The following is a 21866-nucleotide window of genomic DNA, read 5'->3' on the forward strand; positions in this document are numbered from 1 at the left end:
CCGTCCACCAGCGCTGCTGCATGGACTCATGAACTGTAATACACCTTCATCTGTGTGGAGGGGGAGAGGTTGACGAAGTGGGCGAGAGACTATTGAGAGATAGATTTGCTGTCTGGACATCAGATGAGCGAACGTTAAGAGCCTGTATGTTGAGGCGAGGGGAGAGGGAAGGGACCAGGAGTCACATAAACTTGTGTCCTTACGCATGATGGATGACAATGTGAGGATAAACGTAGAAAAACAAAGGAAGCCAAATATAAGACGCCTGTTTTAACTCGGCTGAACTGCAAATATCCTTAAGGGAAAGTCTAATACATGCCTTGCATGAGGAGAGTGACATTTCCGACAGCCAGGGAACAAAAGAAAGAGTAGAAATGGCCCTCGTGATCCACAGAGTAAAATACCAAATCTCATGGTGCGTCTACAGATCAATAAATAGTTTGACCATATAATACATCACTGCCTCTATGAAATTGATCCACACAAATTATTAAAGGATCTACCACGTGTCTTTAGAGGAAGGGCTAAAACCCAGAGTAATTTCTTGCATGTGGAAGATTTTTTAAATGCTCTGAATCGTCTTGGAACCGTGGTTGTACAAAAACCCTTTTACAAATCTAGCTGCTATATTTCACAAGTGGAACATTTGAACGGCTGGTGGAGTTAAATGAAAAAAGGAGGACTGCTAAATCATCCTCGGGTGTCATGGTGTCTGCACGAAATGTAACTGCACACCAGGCAAAATATCATAATAGTAACAGTTCTCTGAAATCTCAGACAAACTGATTTCCATCCCTACAGCCACGCAGCTACAAATAAGAAGTACAAACACGATTAAACTAGAATATGTAAAGTCAACAGCTTGTTTACCGTTTCCACCAGATGAAGACGCAATAGTCCCTTGTCTTACAAAGCCTGGGTGACCATTATTTATTCCAATCTTTTTTATTGTCTCCAAACAGGAGGATGATATCAAAGAGTATTTCACATTTCTGCACATCCTGTTTTTCCCCCCGTTTCATATTCATGTCTTCCTTTCCTTGTTTTTTTCCTTTTTTCTTGGCATGTCCCTATCAAAGAAGCCTACAGCATTATAACCCTCACATAAAATACAAGTTGGTACATATTTGCTTGTTTGTTCTTAATTTTTGTTTAATGCTGAATTTCTTTCAGCATTGCAGCCTGTCCTCATGTTGTCTGTCTCTGCTTTTTCCTTTGCCTTCTCCCTCTCTCAGCCTGTCACACAGTCACACTAATACTCAGAGACACACCAAACACACACCACACACCTCTTCTCTCCCACGCAACTATTTTACATAATTCAAATAGTGCATTTATTCCTCTCGTCTCTTCAGCCCCTGATATCTCTGCTCTCTTTCTCTCCTATCCGTTCTCCTCCTTGCACCCTCTCGTCTTTTCATACCGTCCTCTCGCTTCCTCACCCTTCAGACATTTGTGGCATCTCGAACCCTCCATTTTCCACATTACCTGCCGCTGAATTTCTCTTTTATCCTCGTCCCCCCCTATCGTTCTACTCCTTCATTTGCCTGTCCAAATAGCACATTTATTTCACCTCACGCCTGCCTGCCTGTCTGCAATCCTTATATTTTCTTTAACCCACACAAAAAGGGAAAAAGATGACCATGAAGATGTTTGTCACCCAGATATGTGTTTTTGCAAAAATCTGCAGTTTAAAAGCTACCGAATCAAACTCTGCAGATGACTGACTGGTGGACGAGTCTTCTAAATTAAATCTGAGAGAGCAGGGATCAAAAATGAAAAGGTAACTGACAAATCAGAGGGAGGAAACTCAACATCTAGTTCCGTTAAAAGGTTTAAAAAGCACCTTTAACAGTTAATCATAATTTGGAGAATAGGAAGACATCTTAATCACCTGCAAATTGCGTTTTGTGATTGGTGTTGCATAATGGCAATTTTCTCCTTTGAATATTTAAACCTATGCTTTCAGGAAGATTGAGACAAAATGAAAGACAACTATACAGTTCCAGGTACATTATCAAGAACACCATGCTACTGATGGGCTAAATTGTTCTAGGAATTGATATTCTTTAACTGAGAGAGTTTCAGTTCCGGAAATGTTGAGATAATATTCAGAATGTATCTAGTGTGGCAGCCCTCTCTCTCTCACAGTACTACTCCCAGTTTATTAGGTGTTTGTTACTCTGCAAGAAGTGTTAATTAGGAGCAGTTATCATGGGTGCTGCCCTCTACAACTGGAGGTTATGCCAGCATTATGTATGCATCATAACTGCAGCCATCTCAATTAAAAGGCCTCAGAACAGTGATATCCAGATTAACTTCAGAATATATTGTTTCCCAAACTAATTAGTTTCTCCTGGAGGAGCCGATTGTGCCAGACAGAGAATGGTGGTACACTCAACCCGAATGTGTATTAGGGTAAAAAAAAAAAGAGTATTTTAGAATAAATTGAGATCTGAAAAACAAAAAGCAGTAAGTGTACCATCCAAAGCCTTCGGGGTAATAACGCCACACCCCTTTTAAGCAAACCTCTTCTTTGGGTGCCAATTTTGAGTCATGAGATTCAGTGAGAGCAGGAGTTGTATTACATCCTTCAATGGAGGGTTTCTTTGGGTCAGGATTTTTGTTGGAAATCAAGCAAGTTTTTGTCTGCTTCATGTAGTTGCAGCTCTTGTTCTTTTCCCCTGAAGGGTGGAAACTGTGTACTACAAAAAGAAAATGAAGCCTGAAAGCTACTTCAGGCAGTCAACTCAAACACAAATGATACACATACAGTACATGTGACATGCCTTAGCCCCTCATACAACTAACCAAACAAGCAAGACTTTCCATCTCTCTCTTATGCCTCGCTAATGCTGCTGCTGCTTTTCTGCCCCACCAAAATCCCAGCATCCATCTGTAGGCTCAGAGGAATAGTTGTTTAATCATCACTCCTCAATGTTCTATGTAAAAACAATTTGCGGGGAGTGATTAGGCCGGAGCCTAGATGCCAAACTCAAACTATATGCTGCTGTTAATAAAACTTTTAAACACGAGTCGTCTGACTGAACTCCTTTTTTCTTTAGGGTTTGTTTTGTGTTGACTCCCCACTATGACTGGCCCCTAAAATCTGACAGATTCAGAGTTCAACCGTCTGTTTTTTAAAACTAGTTTATTGTGGGGTGGCTGCTCTTTAGGTGTGCCACATCAAAAATGTGTAGTATCTCTTAAAGAAATAAAAAGCATAGGCCACAAACATATCAAATATTGAAACCTAAACTGGAATCTCAGAATCATCTTGAAATGATACTGGGGCTGTCATGCAGTAATAACCGGGGGGATAAATTCATTAAATAGCAAATGGAAAACAAAGTTATGAATGTGAATGTTAAATTATCGAGTGAACCGTTACCAGCAAAACAAGACTCGATCACAATTACTATTCAAAAGTGATAAACTGTTTTATTAAGCATGAAATTTATACAAAGCCACTTTTTGTGTGGCAGTTTGTGTTCACATTATATTTTTATTCAGAAATTGCTGAGCAAGAATCCCCTGCACCATGTAAGCGTTTACTTTCCTAATCTCCAAAGAGACTTGGAAGCAGTGTTGGGATTTAAATGCAGTTTGAACTCAAAGACATTATATTTCTAAACTTTCCCAGTGAGAACATTGTCTGCTTTCATTCAGATTCATCTGTATCTAGTCTCACATGAGGTGGAGATCTGAAGGGGGCATACTAATCCTTTCTCTTGCCACAGAGCTGCTCCCTCAAGCATTTAACCTTTCTGCATTAAAATGACTATATGCAATAAAAATGTGGACCTTTGTCAGCTATTCCCCTAAAACAAATGTGTGGCAGCCGGGTGTGGTTAGAGCGCCGGCTGCTGGGGTGAGGGGAGTGGCTCGGCCGGAGACCAGACAGCTGATCGGAATCAGGTAATCAGGCATTTAATATAAAGCATGTTGGTAACCTGGTTCTGATCGGTCTTGCAGTAGGCTGGGTCCTGGGAAGACGACACACCCCGTCCTGGCCTTGCCCGTCCTAAAAATACCGCGGAGCTGGCTGTTGTGTGCACATTTCTCGAACAACAAACGCTGTTGTTTTTGCCCAACCCCGAACGCTTCCGTCTCTTACCTTTTGTTTGAGCCATCCCGCTCACAAAATGCCTTTATCTTTATGCTTTTTTTTTTTTTTTACAATTCACTAACTACAACATAACATGGTAGAGTATATTATTCATCCATTTTTAGACACAAGTAAGGTAGTAAGATATGATCCCTCTAAACTACGGGTGTCCAAACTAGCAAATTCTAAAGTATAATGGAATATTCCCCACACACGAAACTTGAGATGTCTTATATTGTATGTCAACATATATTACACAGTATTCACGTGTGGATAAGCTCACATTCTTTAATAAATTCAGACAATTAAAGTTGAAAACATTTTTTAACTAATCTCATCCCCCTTGTTATAAGCAATCTGAGGCTTCTGTTTTAAGGAATGAGCTGCCAATACTTGTTGTTACAAAATAAATGAAACCCTATGGGGAGCTGAGATGTAGGTTGTTTTTTCTTAAAGCATATTCAAGTATCAAGCCAAATGTACCTAAATTTGCTTTATTTAGCTAATTTATAAATGAAGAAAGATGAAGAAGATGAAGATTCAACTTTATTGTCATTGCACAGAGTACAAGTACTAGGACAACGAAATGCGGTCTCTGCATTTGACCCATCCTAGTGTTAGGAGCAGTGGGCTGCCATTATGTACGGCGCCCGGGGAGCAGTGTAGGTAACCAGTGTCTTGCTCAGGGACACCACGGTGGCACTTGGTCTTTCGGGGACTTGAACTGGTGACCTTCCAGTTCCCAGGCCAACACCCTATGGACTTTGCCACCACAGCCTGTTATGAATGAAATGAACTTATGAGGCAGAATACATAATAATAATAATAATAATAATAGATAGAATAGATTTAATTTATATAGCGTCTTTCAATGGACCCAAGGCCACTTCCCATGTTGTGAGGACAGACAGAAAACAAATGAAACAAACAAAAAGTAGGGCAAATTAAAGAGTAGAAAAAAAGCCCAGCCCTTCATGTGTCTTTATGTATGTGTTCCTCAGTGGAAATTGTTTGGAGACCCCTGCTCTAAACAATAAAAGATTGATCTGCTGTGAAGATTGTTATGGTTGAAAGCCCCTGACAACTAGTAAGTGGATCTTCAATTAACATCATTTTGTAAAAATGTAAAAATGTGTTTTAATGTTTGCCAAGCAACAAGCAGAGAACTAATTAACGGATACATCAGAAGTGTGTCTTTAGGATTGGGTGTAACAAAATGTGATTGAATCAAAACATAATGCTCATCTAATAACTTCTGCTCCTAAACACCTGCTGAAATCTTCTCTCTTTAGATACCTCCGAAAGAAAATGGCTTAAATGAAATCCTTTCGGGTTTTGCTGTATGTCAACAAAAAGCATTAAGTTACTTTCTATTTATTTGAAAGAATATTGTCACTTTTCGCCATCATAGAAAAGGTGGAAATAAACAGTTACTTGCTAAAAGCCTGTTTTGATTTTCACCCAGAATAAAGCTCCTCCACAGGTTTAAATGCCTGCAATTGTTATTATGCACCTGGAGTTACACCCCAGGCTGCATTATCTATCATTTGGTAAGAGTCAATGCTGAGAGTGTTTGTCTCATTTTTGGAAAATGGTATTCTTCAACTTGAACAGAGACCAAAATTCACTGCCCAAACATAATACACCATACCTGCCACTTTTTACACTTAACATGCGCGGGTGGAGAAATGTGGGTGGCAGCGTGTGCAAAAACCCATTCAGAATCACTGTATAAATTATCTGATCCACAGTTTTTATGCAAATGGCAGAATGTGAGATGGGTGGAGTTACCAGGGCTATTGAGCGGTGTGACAAATTAAACCGAAATTAAAGCCATGGTCATTGTCTTTTTTCGAACTCCTGCATTCTCACTTTAATGGTGTATTAAAGTGTGACAAAAGCCCCAATCTGCAACAAAAAAAGTCTGGACGGGTCTGTTTGAATCTACTCCTCGCTCACTCTCTTTTTGACCAAGGCTCTGTATTTTGTTGCCATAGAAACCGTTTTTTCTTTTTTATCGCCTGAAGTACCTTACCTTTCAGTTTACAACATGCCATACAACAAGAATAAAGAAGACCCCCATGCAAAGCGTGGAGACATCTGCAGACCTGTTAATACCTCTTTTAAATTGCAATTATGAACCTACTGTTTGGAGATGATGTAACAGCTTGAAAAGCGGACTTGAAATATGCAGCCGTGCTGAGGTATCATCCTGTCACAGGAGGTTGTGATTCGGTCTGGCTGGGGTCATGCGGCCGGTAGACATGCTTGTCTCTTTTATTTAGCTTCTTAATGAATCATCCATGTGCTGAAATAACATGGTTCAAGTTCCTTATTATCACTATCACGGTGTTGAAATGTCTGGAAAGATGGCCAGGTGCAAGTCTATCCAGAATTTAATCCATGATGAAAGAAGGGGGAAAGTGTCTCGCCAAATCTTGTGTTACAAACCGAACTGATCAGATCACTGTACTCACAGAGACTCGATTTCCACTTAGCACTAACATGAGACGTTATAACAGATAATGGCTGTGTCCAAAAGTAGCTTATTTATAGTGTCAATCAAATACAAATTGAATCGTGTTAACCACAATAATAATTTGTGATTAATCACATGTATTAGACGAACGTCAGTTTACCAACACTTAGATAAAGCACTGATTCACCGCAGCATAGTGTGCTACAAATGGGGAAATGCTGAAATAGTAGTATTGTTGGTGCCGCTATCACATTCAGAGCATTATCCGTCCCTACACTGCGGATCTTGTCCACTATTTCCCACTCCAGTGTGATTCCAAACGAATGGCACATAGTTCAGCAAACAAACAAAAGTCTTGTTTTTGGCAACTTCTTGTATGTATGTATGGATGTATGGATGGATGGATGTATGGATGGATGGATGGATGGATGGATGGATGGATGGATGGATGGATGGATGGATGGATGGATGGATGGATGGATGGATGGATGGATGGATGGATGGATGGATGGATGGATGGATGGATAGGTACTTTATTGATCCCAATTTGGGACATTTTTGCATTCTTTTTGGTTAACATAGCTATTTTGTTAAAAAAAAAATGGGTTGCTATATTAATGCTCCGTACGCTGTATGAAAAGATTTGCTCGTAAATTGTAAGAAAAGGTAATAAATTAATATATTTTTCAGAGCCCAAGGTGAAATAGTTCCATTGCTTCTTCTGTCAAACCAGAATTTAAAAAAACAAAATGCAATATTCGATTCAAAATCTTACGACACAGAGCGAAGTGCTCAGACAAACTGGTTTACTGGTTTATCAGCCCAGCATAGGATCAGCAGGTACACGCAGAAAACATTACCTACATCTTACATACACGGTAAAGGCAGGAGTATTCATGTGTGCAGACCACAGGTTTATGTGTTCACATGTTTGTCTGAATAGCCATGTGCTAGGCAACATGTGAAATGCTGCGCTTGCTCATTGTGAATGTAAATCTGATGTCAAGCAGAACGCTGAAGAGGGAATGTGTGGGTGGCAATCGCTTCCAGCTTAGACCCTCTGAGAGAACTGAGAGAGAGACATAGTTAAAAGAGTGGGAGGCAGGGATGTAGACACACATGAGTAAGAGGTTGGTTAAAAAAACTGAAAAAGGAACACTGTGTGTGTGTGTGTGTGTGTGTGTGTGTGTGTGTGTGTGTATGTGTGTGTGTGTGTGTGTGTGTGTGTGTGTAGGGTTGGTGGGTAAGTGTTTGTGTAGGAGTAGCAGGGACAGCGCAAGAGCAAGACTTTATGCAGTGAAGATAGAAAAGCGAGATGGAGAGTGGAAAAAATAAAGAACAGAGTGAAATGGAGGAAATGCATAACGGGGAGCAGCAACAAGAGAAAGGGAGGATGAGGGGGAGTTGCACTGAGGAAGGGGGAGTCTGAATGACAGAGGGATGGAGTACAAGAGCCAGAGATGGAGGCTGGAGTGGGAGTGGGTGTCTTAATAGCGCCGAAACGCTCAGGGCTTTTTGTATGTTTGCCTTTGTTATGATAGAACGCTGTTTGGCTCCCTGTTTGCTTTTGATCCATGAACTGTGACTACAGATGCAATGCAGCCTCTCCTGTGTTCCTCTCATTACATAATTTGATGTATAACTACCCAGCAGGTAAAGCAATGCACTACACCTTAGGGTTTCACTCCCTACAGTAGATACATACAGAAAACCTTTTGTAGTGATAATATTTTTCAAACATTATCTGGCAGAGTCTTGGTCACTCGCTGAGCTGATAAAAGCTCTGCAGTGGCTGTTCAAACGGATCCAAAAGAGGAAAATGTGCCCGGTTGTTGAAACACAGGCACAGAGATGATTTTAAACACAGATAATGTGCAAAGATTCAAACCTCTAAAGAGCTGCAGCAACACAGCAGGGTTTTTCTGCAAACCTTGACCCCTCTATCAAAGTCTATTCTGCATTCTGAACAATTTGCTAATGGAATGTGTGCTAACAGCTATGGTGTGTTTCTATGAAGGACAAATGTGATGACAGATTTTACAAGTTAACTGTGTCAGGATTTATTTGCTGAGATGCCATATTAGTTTTAGTGAAAGGCTTTTGATGGTAATGCATATAAATACAGCCGCAACTAACAGGCCTTGTCATTTTTGATTTATCTGTTATTTTAATGATGATGAGTAATCACTCAGTATACAAAATATCTGTGAAAAATGGTCATCACAAATCTGTTACAATTTAATTTGGACGAGGACCACTATACTCTTATATAAAGCAGGAACATTGGCACGTTATTCGAAGAGCTTGAAACAGCAAATATTTGGCCTTTTTGCTGAATAAATGACAGGTGCACTCCACCGGTTACATTTTACTCATCATTTCAGTTGTATAATGAATTCTGTGGCTCCGAGGGATCTTTCTAAACATTTCAATTTCAGTTTTCCGACTTTCAACAGAGAACCTGCGTTACAAACTGTCATGTGTGGAGTCTGAAAGTTGTGGGTGTTCAGCAGGCAGGGAGGGTCCATTGAAAGATGCTATTAAGTGTAGGATACAGTGCAAAAATGAAACAAGAAATAAGTTCAAGAAGTAAAAACAACTAATTTACAAAATCCCATACTAATAACTTAGAAATCCAGCATTAGGACAGAGGCTTTCTCAATGGTACCTTCTATACACCGTTCGTTAGGTGATGGACTATAATTAGTTGTTATACTTTCATTAATATTAAGGTTTTTAGAACCCCTCATAAACATAATTTCACAAAACTTAAACCAGTGTTTTTCAGATGGGAAAACATGTACCCCTAGGGGAACTTTGGAGTACTGCAGGGGGTATACATAAGGGTGGTTCATTTATAAAACAAAACTTAAATAAGCATATTTTTGTATAAAAAGGCTTTATGGTATAAATATTATTATAAGCAGTATTAATATTTAATAAAGAAATGGAGCTATACATAATTCCTTAAATATTGATAGTATAATGTCAATATTTAATATCTGCCTGTATTTTACCTTTTCACTTTACTTTGTTCGGGACATTTCTGGGAATTGCTCTGCCCTTCGCTCTGCCTCGGCATTCAGCTATTACTCTGCAGCCTCTTCTTCCCCGGGGCACTGCTCGGCCCTGGCTGACACCGTAATCTGTGTTTTGTGAGTCGGAGATGCAGGATAAACTAAATTCTAGTGTCTGGACACAGATTGTATGTCTGGAGAAACTAAAGGTTGCTAAACTTGCAGGCTAGTGCTTTTTAGCGTCAGAGGAGGGACCCACTTTGAATGTTGTGTAGACTCATGGAAACGGACACATTAGACTCATTTTTTCAAGGAGACTTCAACTTGTAATTGCAGTTCCTGCACATAGTTGTTTGAAGATAACTGGACCCAGCATTGGAGGCAGGACACTGTTCATTCCTATTAATGCTGCTCAGTGGCGCACGGAGCCAAAATTGCTCGACTGTCAAGAGGCAAAATTAACAGGAAAAAAACAAACTCTTGACCTGGTGATTTACTCTTTCCCATTTTTAGAAAATATTTAACTAAGTACTATTTAAGAAAAAAACAAAACAGATCTGTACATCAACAGCAACCTATTTCCAAATGTTAGTCATTATGTGACAGACCCTGAAGTTGTAAAAACCAAGGATTGGCAACTGCAAAGAAAATGACTTCATTTCCCCCCACTCTTCCTGGGGAGTAGTTGCCGGATGCCAATTTACCTTACAATGTAGTAAATAATCCATTAAAACACACTTGCATTAAGTTATAGAAGCGAATGGAACAGAAGCAAGCCCCTTTACCCAGTGAAAAGATCAACTAACAACTACAGCACTACAAAATATACATGCATGCCATGAAAACCCTGACTGGAGGAACCATATAAGAAAGTCTAAAATAGAGATGAAGTCATTGTTACATAAACACGTCTCTAGTGTGTGAATGTTACACAACAGCTGAGAGCACAAAACATACAATCATACTCAAATGTACAGTGAGATTATGGGGTTTCTAATAGTTACTGTAGCTCAAAAAATGAGTGAGAAACAGGCATCAGTGAGCAGCCCAATCATGACACATTTTGACTGCTGATCAGAAGTTTCTCTACTCTACATGAACAGTAAGAGCCAAGTTGGCAGACCACCAAAATCCTGGACAATCTTTTGATGTTTCAAAGCAGGGCTGCCTGGAAAATTATATTTGAATTTCATAAGCCACTATGTACTTTGTAAGTAGATCTTTATAAGTTGATATTTTATATGAATCAGGCAAAAGTCATTCTCATTCCGGGTTAAGAAAAACTAGTAAAATAATGGCAGCTTCTGGATGATATTGATAGTGACATTTTTCTTGCAACGTTAATGTTGTGATGCATACGAGGTAAACATTTGAGCTGCAGAGCTTTATTCTGAGCCGTCAATCAATTGCCTGCCGAATAGAAGAGGAGCAAGCGTCATCGCAAAGAAATGAAAGGTCTAATTTTGGATCAAGCTTTTGTTTCACATTGGGAAATATTGGATTTTTAGACCACAGAGAGGAGAGTAGAGTCTGATCTGATTTACCTGGCTAATGCTTCTCGAAGTAACAATGATTTACTGTACGTGTGTTTCTCCCCACAGTGCAACACAAAGACTTCTGGAGCCACCAGACACTTAAACCCTGAAATCAAACAGCGCTCCTGCACCTAACTGAGCTACTCAGTAATGCTCAAAGGGGCACATAACAGGTGTAGGATTATGAAGAGTTTTAATCTTTAATGTAGCTTTTAGCTTTGGTAGAGAGTTGTTATAACACTCACAAAAATTAACTGAGCTATCCATCATTGAATCAGCCACATGAATGCTGTTTTATGCAGAGCTTTCACTCGAATATCACATTGCATGTGAGGAAACAGCAGATGGTACGCAGTGGACTATTTGTGCTCTTGAGCTTGACGAAAAACCCACAGAAACACAAAGAGAGAAGTGATGTCACCATGCGACCAATGGGTGCAAAGTAGGTGAGGATTAGAAGTATATTTAAAGCTATTCAAGCACATGGACACAGTGAATTTCAAATTAATGTAATCCTAGAATAAAATATATGTCAGTGAATATGATACACTCACTTAGAAATCATGACTGTTGGAAAGAAAGGCAGAAACACAGTTAAACGTAACCAACGCCAGCGTAATTTTCATTCCTGTAATTCGAAAACTGGAGCTTAAGAGTCAGAGACAACATATTCAATCCTTTTTTTACCAACATTTAAACATGCATACATCGGATGACATGAGTTGGATTCAAATATATGGATTTAGGGGAATGAAGGTCAAGTAAGAAGACAATATGTCCTACCTAGATCAGGTGGGGCTTGTGCTTTGTGTCCGGACTTTCCAAGAAAAATGTCTCTGGGTTTCCAGTTTATATGACCCCACAGTGAGCTGAAAACTGGAGGTGCCTTCACTGACTTCAGTCTGTATTCCAATGAGTGTCGGTGTATGTTTGAAACTGCAGCAGATCCGTAGTTTGTGTTACATTCCACCCAGCATCGACGCTTGTTCTGAATTGATACTCCAAAAGCACACAGTGATTTTAACGTCTATAAATAACTGAGCGTGTTAGTGTATCTGCAAACGGCACTTGCCAACATGTGTTTGTCTGAGTGTCTGATGAGCAGGTGACCATCCTCTGGAGGGTTTTTAAGGCCAGGTTCAAGTTCCAACAAGGAAATATTGCTAAAATAGCCAGCAGTAAATTACATCAACAGAAAATAGGACAATAACTTCAACAAAGCCAGTGAAATTGACTCTACTACAAAAGCCCAGCAGCACACTTCCATATTGCAAATGGATGAATGTTGGCCTTCAATCCATGACCTCTAAATATTTTATAGATAAATAGGTATATGAATAAATAATAAACAGCTAGCCTTCCCTACCAAGGCACCTGGAAACAGGGCTCTTCAAGGTTTTTGGATATCTTACAATAAATCTTAAAGAATAATAGATAAAGAACTGTATTGGCTTATAGTAGATGTAAGTACAATACTATACAAATCTCACATAAAATTATAAACGATATATTTATATATAATGTGTTAAATAAATATAATAGGTTAGTAATATTAGAGAGATAAAAAATACCATCAAGTGCAATATGGGGACCATAAACTCACTACTGAGCGCCACAGACACACTAGAAGTCCCTATACAAACATTATAGATATATTATTAATATTTTTCCAGCACTAAATCTGACTACAAACACTATTAAGAAAAAGTTATCATACACACAGTTAAACTGTTGTACGTGGCCTGTAGGTGGGAGGATGTCCTTACAAAAGGTACTGCACAGGTAAATATAAAACTGCAAGCCTTAATTTACCTTATAGGTGACCCAAAAGTGCCACGATGATAAGAGAAAGGGTGACAGTTATTAAGTAAGCCACTGTTCGTTATCTTGCATCTTCAGACTAATTAGAGAGAAGTAAAACGACAGCAAAACAAACACTCCCAAAGCCAGCTGAGTGTTATAATTTTACACTGAGGCACTGTTCATCCTCCCCCCGCCTCCCCCCGGCAGCAGCAGCCTGCTTCTGGAGCACCGGCAGCAGCGGCTGTTTCGCGGCGGGCAGTCCGCCTGAGAGCTCCTCCTCCCCGGCCTCTCCCTGTCCTCTCTCCCCGGTGCACTCCGCCCCGACCCTGCACTCGCGACTCCGGTGACCGACGGAAGATCCGCTGAGGCCAATTTCTCTCATCTTTTAGATGGGAATGTTTCTGCGATGGTTTCCTTAGTGGGTGTCCGTCTTGTGTGTGAAAATAAACTTGGCAAGAATGGATGGGTGGAAAGTGAACGCGTTTCTGCTTTGGACAAAAAAAAAACTCTGGAGTTTAATTGTAAACAAAAGCTATATGCACGTAGAAGGGAAAGAGCTGCGTGGCTAGCATTCGTGTGTGTGTGAACGTGCATGTGAGCGTGCATGCCCATGCGCGTGAGTGCGTGAAGGAGCTGTGCAGAATAGGTCCGCCTCTATGTATGTACGCCAATGTAAAGGTTGAGAAGACGCGCTCCTCGCTGTCCACTGCGCCTTTTCTTCCCGATCGGACCCCTTCCGCGGAGCAGTGAGCGAGCAAACAGGAGGAATAAAAAACGGGAAAATGTTTAAATGCAGACGCAAATGAGCGGACCAGAACCAAAAACCCAGAGCATTTTGGAAAGACAGACAAATCGGAGTGAGTCGGTGGAGTGGCAAAGAAACAAGCAATCACCACAAGTATTCTAAAAACGGATAAATGGATACAAGCTGACACTCTGCGCCAGTAACTGACAGACAGTACTTAGAAAAAAACCGGATATGATAATGGAAACTTAGTCCGTCCTCCTTCCCACCAAACGGCCGTTTATCCTCAAGTAATCCACCTGGCAGTTGTGGATGTTGTAGTGTCTCCTGCCTGGACGGAGATAATCCTGTGCAGGTGGACAGCACTACAGTGTAGGGAGGGAGCAGCAGCGCACCGATGCCCTGCGCTTCAAGCTCTCTCTCTCTCTCTCTCTCGGTAGCTCTCTCCCCTCTCCCTCTATCTCTGTATTTTGAGTAGTGTGTAGGAACAGGAGGGGGGAGAGAGAGAGAGAGAGAGAGAGAGAGAGAGAGAGAGAGAGAGAGAGAGAGAGAGAGAGAGAGTGAGAGTGAGAGAGAGTGTGTGTGAGAGAGAGATTGATATTTGAGAGGGGTTTGGCTGGCTGCATCCCCACTGGGACCTGAGTAATTTTAAGCCCAAAAGGAGCCCTCATCACTTTTTCCCCCTCAAATTCTTCCTCTCCTTGTTTTCCGCGGTGCTGCTCACCTCTTTCTGTTTCCCTGCCACCTTCTACAGTCACGCACATGTGCACACACACAGCAAAGTATCAAGTACAGTGCCAGGGGGAAACGTGTGGGAAGCATGCAAGCATGTCATTACCCATACAATATCCACAGAGCCCAGAGTGTACCACCTGCCCATGCATGCTGTTACACACAAACACACACACACACCCACCCACGGGCGAATCATGACCGATCAAAATTAAAAATGAGAATGCTAATTTCTATACCCAAGCTTTGCATGATCCAGGATCATTTCCCACATGCTCACATGCTCAGAAACCCATATAATAGCTAACTAATGCAAGCAATTATGTAAATGTTCCAAATATTTATACATCTGAGTGTGGGCAGTATCTGACTTATTATAAAAGTGCAAGTGACATCAAGTACACGTAAAACATTGCCATTGATTGGGCTTTCAGCAATGATAAGCAATCAGCACTTCCAGAGGGGTAAAGGGTATCTTAGATCTGTTTCCATGACAACTGTGGGTTTGAAGCAACTTTTTTTAACCATCGTCATATTATGTCACTGTACTCTTGCTGTACTCTCCGCACCAGAGTCCCTTACTGCTGTTAAGATATAAATATGGATCAAACTAAAATGACCTCTGTGCAGATGGTGGATATCTTTATTAATGCCTGTTTTCAACATACAATTCCCTCCACTGCAGCTTCTGTCAGTAGCTAGTGAAACTGACTTTCCGAATGTTTAACCTCCCCCACATCGCTCATGCCATCTTCAAATAGTCCCCTATCACCAGTGTGTAGAAACAGGGTTGTAGGGATTCCAACAAACATTTTAGCTACTTTACCCCCCGTTGTTTTCTTTCCCTTCCTCTCCCGTTGTCTCTTCTCTCCCACCCTTTCTCTGTAGCGCTGACTCCCTCCCTCTCTCGTTCTCTCTTACACAGTCTGTCTGTCTGCTCTATAATTATTTCCATGGTTACCATTAAGGATGTGAAGCTAAGCCTGATGTACTATGGTAGTAATCTTTTCCTCTCCTCTGCCTGCCTTTTCTGTCCTCTCCTCTCATCTGTCGCTTTTTCTTCTTGCTGCTTCTTCTAATGCGGCGTTGCTACGTGAGTCCCTGCAGCCAATTCTCACCTTCTCCTTTTTAACACTTTTCGATTGCTTTATGTGCAATTTGCCTGAAAGCAGTATTTAATTTTAAAGCCCGTGCAGCTCCAGTGAATGCACAAATTCATAACTGAAATCCATATGTAAGCAAATCCATAAGCATTAATTGTATCGTGTTATACTCCTGTACAGCTCTCAGTAAGACACTGTAACAGGCTTTTAGATTAGCAGCAAAAGGTGCAAGACAAACATCCACCCTGCCCAAGTGTTCTGTAGCAAGACGTCAGGTATCAGAGTGAAAGGAATCAATCCGGGCATCTAAGATTCTGGAAATAAAAGTTCCTTTCTTTTTGACTGAACACAATGTAAGGTGGCTGGTAGTTGAAGCACTTCCAAGGCTTAAATGGGCATGAATCATTAGTATAAATGTTGGGCAACTGTGTTAGAAAGCAGCTGGTTCTTTTATCAAAAATTAAGGACACACAACTATATAGATAGAAACTTTGAAGCTGAGTTACATCACAATTGCCACTCCAGCAGGCACTTTTAGAAGGCTGGTATACTTTGTCTTACATTTTCTTGCCTGGCCACATCATGGTGGGACATGACTCCAGTTAGTCACTGCCCCAGAGAGAGTTAGTCCCACACATCAACTCACAGAAAACCACAACGTGTTGGTTTGACACTTTGGACAAACTAAACCAACCCTTAACGTTAATTAAGCTAATGATGGACAGAATGAGCACACAGAAGTCAAAAGACTCCCAAAAGCATGTTGGTAAGAAATAACTGAGCTAATGGCTTCCAAAGGCTGCCATGTTGTGTTTGCAGTTGTATGTAAAAAGCGTTCTAACGCTGCTACAGATCTGATTTGCATACCTGACTTATACCTGGAAAAGAAACCTGAGGCTCATGGATATCACAATATTTGGAATCATCTGCCATGGAGTAAAAAATACTTTCTAAAACAAATTAGAATAATAACAACTAAAGAGCATAAACCCAAGGCATTGTTACATTACACAACAGACATTGTATGTAGAGAACCATTAAGAACATCAGCGGAATAAATCTTTCAAATGGGAATTTACAGATCTATGTAAAACATTCAAACTGACAGCATCTCAGTAGCCTATTACATTATGACTATGCTTATGGTTGAGTATCTTGTTAGCTTTGATTTCTTCATTATATCTTTGAGTCCATTCCCTTCTGTAGATTCAGAGCTGAAAGGTGGGTTTTCTTAAGTCTGCTTTTGTGTATTTAAAGTGAATTATTAGAAATCATTACCGTATAAGAGACTCTCAGTGTGTCTCAGGGAGAGATTTCAGAGTTCTTGCTATTGTCATGTATCCCTGGTTTGCCCTTCTTACCTCCAAAAGTCTATGGTGGGTTAATTGCTGCACTGTGCACACAAGAGGACACTGAGAATTAGTTGAACAAATATAAAACAAGAACGCATAAGACATTATTATCAAGCTGGAATATTTGAAGTGGAGAAATAACCAGATTTTTTTTGTATCATTTATCTGCTATGGCCATTTATGACAAACATTTAGCTGAGGTGAAGGAACACTTTATATTAGCGTCTAAAATATCCAACGAACCGAACTGAACACATCCAAAACATCTTAGCAGAGATGAATTAAAAGGGTAAAATAATACCTGCACTGATGTTTACCTGGCCAACACGAGATTCCAATCCCCGCGCCAATGTAGCCATGGCTGCAAATAGCCTTTATTCTACGAGAAAAAAGGATTTATCATAACTTCTTATGGACAAATTCTCACAAATCCCATTTGTCATGTACTAACAACCCAAGGAACTATTGCTTTCATCACAGGTCATATGTGACAGTGTGATGGGTCTCAAACTGTCATGTCTACCAGACCCCCCTCTAGTCAGATTTGACCAAGTTCCACCACCCTCCGACTCAAGTGGAACCACTGCAGAGCAGACAGCAGCTTCTGTCAGCCTCCGTGTTTCAGATGAATAGATAACGGGGTGTTGGGCTGACAGCAGAGGAAGAACTAGAAGAGTTGTAACAGGAAACATACTGTGACAGCCAGACCCCTGAAGGGCTGCAGGAGAAAATGGAAAGATGGGAGGGTGGCCGAGTGTTTTATTGTACGAAGCGCCACAGAGAAAGTGTTGTATTTTGTGACGGGATGATGGATGGTTGAACAAGGAGGACAGTACCAGACATGTGCACACTGCCACCTGGCAGGGCCTAGTGCCAATGCAGCATGAGAATGAGGTGTAGAGGATGCCAGTGTGGGATAGGCTGGCATTAAAACATGGGTCATTTTTTCTTTTAACCTTTATCAGGCCGGAAAAGACACTCTGATCGAGGAGGTAGCATCCAGAGCTGGAGAGGATTGGTTACAAATAATATCGTATTTGTAGAAAATAAAATGTGTAATTCAGACAGTGACGTCAATGCTCAATCCAACATGGCGGCACTCTACCAGAATAGCATCAAAGCTTTTCTTTTTCCTGATCTATCGACCACTTTGTTCTGGACAGGAATATCTATAGCTATTAGTGGATTAGTAGTCCTAAAATTTGGTACAGATATTCATGGTTTCCAGAGGATGAAGCCTGTTGACTCTGGTAATCCCCTGATGCTACCTCTATCACCACCAGCAGTTTGACATTCTTTGATTTTTACAGACATATTTTAAAGTGCTATTAAATTGACTGCCATACAACTATGTTAATATATCAATAATTTATGACCTAATCAAATGCTGCCATATCTGGACCAGGTCAGCCATCCACACACCAAACATAGTCACTGTTTTTCAATTTTAAGGCCCTGAATTTGATATGTTGATTCCTTCTGCCTATCTGCACACACACATCTGAACATTTCCAAATATAAGCCCACATTTTTAACCTTTAAAAGACTGCCACCTGCCAATGGAGCACTGACCACCCACACAATCACCGCGAATCCCTGCAGTCCTTGTTTTCCACCATCCAGTTATTGCAAAGTCATTTGTGAATCATCAAAGCCTTGCCAACTTTTGCTGTGCCAGAGGATGTGGAAGGATTTGAAGAGGAGACTATCAGATCCAACAGAGCCAAGGCAATCGTCAGGTACGTCCTTGTGGGAAGTCATTTCCCAAGTTGTAAAGCGGATAACAATTTCTTCGAGGAAGAGATGCAATGCTGCACTCTGACATGGACGGTTGAGTGAAATCATCAGTTCAAATACAAGGCTGGCAGCTCAGTTTTATGGGCTGATTTGACAATATACCTTGGTAAAGTCATTGTTAATATGTCCCTTGCTGACTTTCATCCATATTATATTGGGTGTAAGAAAATAGAGTCCAAGAGTTCATGGAAAACTTAAGGATGGAGAATAAGAAGCAAAACTTGACGTTGTCCTGGGTGCAACTAAGTCTTAGCTGAAAATGAATGGAAATAATGCAGATTAAAAGGTTTCTTCAACACATAACATTACATTTAAGTCTGCTGTTTGGTTTTGGTCAAACATGCATCTTAACTGATCACATGACATCCTCCCAGATTAAAGTCTAGAGTGCAAGGATACAGAGATCCTTATTAAGTTTGTTTTCTGCGAGACAAAGAATGTTTATCACGAGGTGTGAAGCACAAACAAGGTCTTCTTCCATTTGAGATTTCCTCAAGAAACACACGCACACAATGTCTAAGCACCTACATACACATTAACATATTGCCAGCTTTGTCACACCCACCTACACATGTATACATATTGGAAAAAATAACCGATTGTAGGAACACTGTCGTGCAGACACTATTTAAAGACATGGCTCAGACTCACGGAGCTTCACTGACACCACAACTCTGCCAAGCAAGAAAACTAACTTGTGACGCATGGAAAATGTACAATGCATCACATACCAAAAGCAAATGTGCTTCTAGAAATGAGCACTAAACTTGGGTTTCTGTTGAGGGATTGAGCAAACACACACATACACACACAGTCACTTCTTACTCCAGGGTGAAGAAGACTTTGTGCATCAGCATAGAACAGCAGAGCCTGGAGGTGACAGCGAGACACAGAGCTGGTGTTGTCAGGCCAATACACGTGTCTCTTACGTGCTGTCTAAAATCTACACTCTTTCTCTCTCTTAATACTCCCTTTTCTTCCTCCTCTAGCTCCTCCCTTCCTCTTTCCGCCCCCAGACTTTCTCTTCCAAAGCTGCATTACACTGCTGTGCGCAGATATTCAATTAAAAAGCTGTTGAGTAAAAACTGAAAAGCCTAATGGTAACACACACACACACACACACACACACACACACACACACACACACACACACACACACACACACACACACACACACACACACACACACACACACACACAGATCGCCAGGGAAGAGAGTGAAAGGGAGATGCAGACTAATATCACACACCACTAGGTGCAAGGAGATGAAGGGGGGAGTATTTGTCATTGAGATACAATTGGATTTATGTGAGAACTGAAGACGGCTGCAGATGTTATCAAGTTCATTCCTCAGAGTTTTCTAATGTTTAATCTGTTCTATTGTGAACGCAAAGAACGCCACTTACAAAGACTGCTTCATTTTACACTCAGATGAAATCTCCGTGATAAATCAATCAAAAGAATAAACGGCATTGAAATACCGTTGGTTCACTTTAATGTTTGTCAAATCCAAATTTAAAGAACACTTTTTTCACAATATGGCGGAAAGATCGTATTTATCTCATTAATTCACAAATAATTTAAAGGCAATAAGAAGGCACCTCTGTATTCTTCTGTAGCACCGACTACTCTGAAAAGGCTTGCAGACAATCTCAGAATCACGGTCTTAAGACACTTCTCTGAGCACAGCTAACTGATTCTAATAACTGCTGGACTGGAGATAATTTTCTCTGCTCGGAATAAGTAGCTAGTCGACTTATTTCTCTGGCAGACTGCCCTGGAATTGACACAGGGTTGGTCCGCTCGTTATGCAGAGTGAGGAAACTTTCTACAGTGCAGCTAAAGCCAGGTGTAACTAGGCAGCTGCCTCCTTTTTGATGCCAGAGACTTAGTTAAAATACTTCACAGGAATAGTTAAGTATACAAAAGCCCACAGTGATTAGTTTGAATTTGTGTCCAGCAGCATTTTGAGTATTCTAAAAAATGAAAAGTGCAATACACAGCTGTTTTTCTGACCCAGAATAACCAGGATTCATCTGCAGGAGTTTGATAAGGTATATACAAAACATCAATACGGTGTGCATTCAAAGTGTGCAGTCACAGCAGGATGAAGACATTTTAGTACATAAACAGCCTTTGAGGTCACCAGAATAAACGAAAATCAGGTCAGAAAACTGTTCTCTTTTATGCATGATAAATGTTCTTCAAAATGTTCTAATGGAATAGAGAAGAGCAAAGGGGAGAAAAATAGAACGGTGTTTTGCGGTACAGTTTATGTACGTTTGAATAGTCTTTGTGTAGTCAGATATGGCTTAATATCAGGAGGAACCTTAGTTCTGCTGTACACTCTTCAAAACTATTTCCAGGTGTTCGACTCTGTCACCACAGGCTGCAAACACCTGTTTCAGATAACGAAGAGAAGCCGATTTGCCTACAAGGAAAATATAAAATCCTAGCTGAGCCAATACGTGATGCGGCATTTATTTCCCATTGTTTTTTTTCATTCCTAAATGATCCCTTCAAAATGTAAGACCACCGTAGGGCATGATTTGTGATGCGGCTGATAAGTGTTTCACTCTGACAGTTCATAATATCTCACAGTTGAAACTGCCTGCCTGGTATGCCAATTAGAAATGATTAAACAAAAAAAATGAACACCAGTAAGTTACTGTTATCCTTGTCAGTATTTGGAATTTCATTTGTCTTCATTATTTTGTTTGCTGGGGCAACATATCCTCATCTTAAATACTCAAATTGAATTGAGTTGAATCTGTCCATAGCCCCATATTTTTGTAAGAAAAAGAAAACACTTATGATAAAGCCTGCTTTGTCGGTTTGATTCAGAGACTTAGCTGTCTCTTTTGAATATACTGAAAAATGTGGAAAACTTTTATGAAAGTTATTATAGAATCCAGGACGTGCTCCCTACATTCACTCCATAATTTAACTAGGTCACTGGGAGCAGTCTTGCATGTTGTCTTTGTACTGAGACAAGTGCAAAAGCGTCTCCAACAGCAGAATCCACAGCTGGAAGGTCATCCTGTCAAAAGGAGTACTGACACTTCGAACTGAAAAATGTAAATGTTTTATAAAATAAAATTCAAACTAATCTAAAAACTAATGTAGGCCAGTTTGATTGAACAGTTTCTTATTCAATGTACGTAATACCTCAAATGAATTGAACTTGTTTTTCCT

At 40.5% G+C, this 21866-nt stretch overlaps 1 protein-coding gene across 1 annotated transcript in view; it reads right to left on the bottom strand.

The window, feature by feature from the left end:
- Positions 1 to 21866, bottom strand: part of syngap1b (synaptic Ras GTPase activating protein 1b) — a 117199-nt gene that overhangs the window by 38601 nt on the left and 56732 nt on the right. The gene's annotated exons all lie outside the window — the stretch shown is intronic.

This window comes from Eleginops maclovinus, chromosome 3 (genome assembly GCF_036324505.1).
Source record: "Eleginops maclovinus isolate JMC-PN-2008 ecotype Puerto Natales chromosome 3, JC_Emac_rtc_rv5, whole genome shotgun sequence".
NCBI classification, from domain to species: Eukaryota; Metazoa; Chordata; class Actinopteri; order Perciformes; family Eleginopidae; genus Eleginops; species Eleginops maclovinus.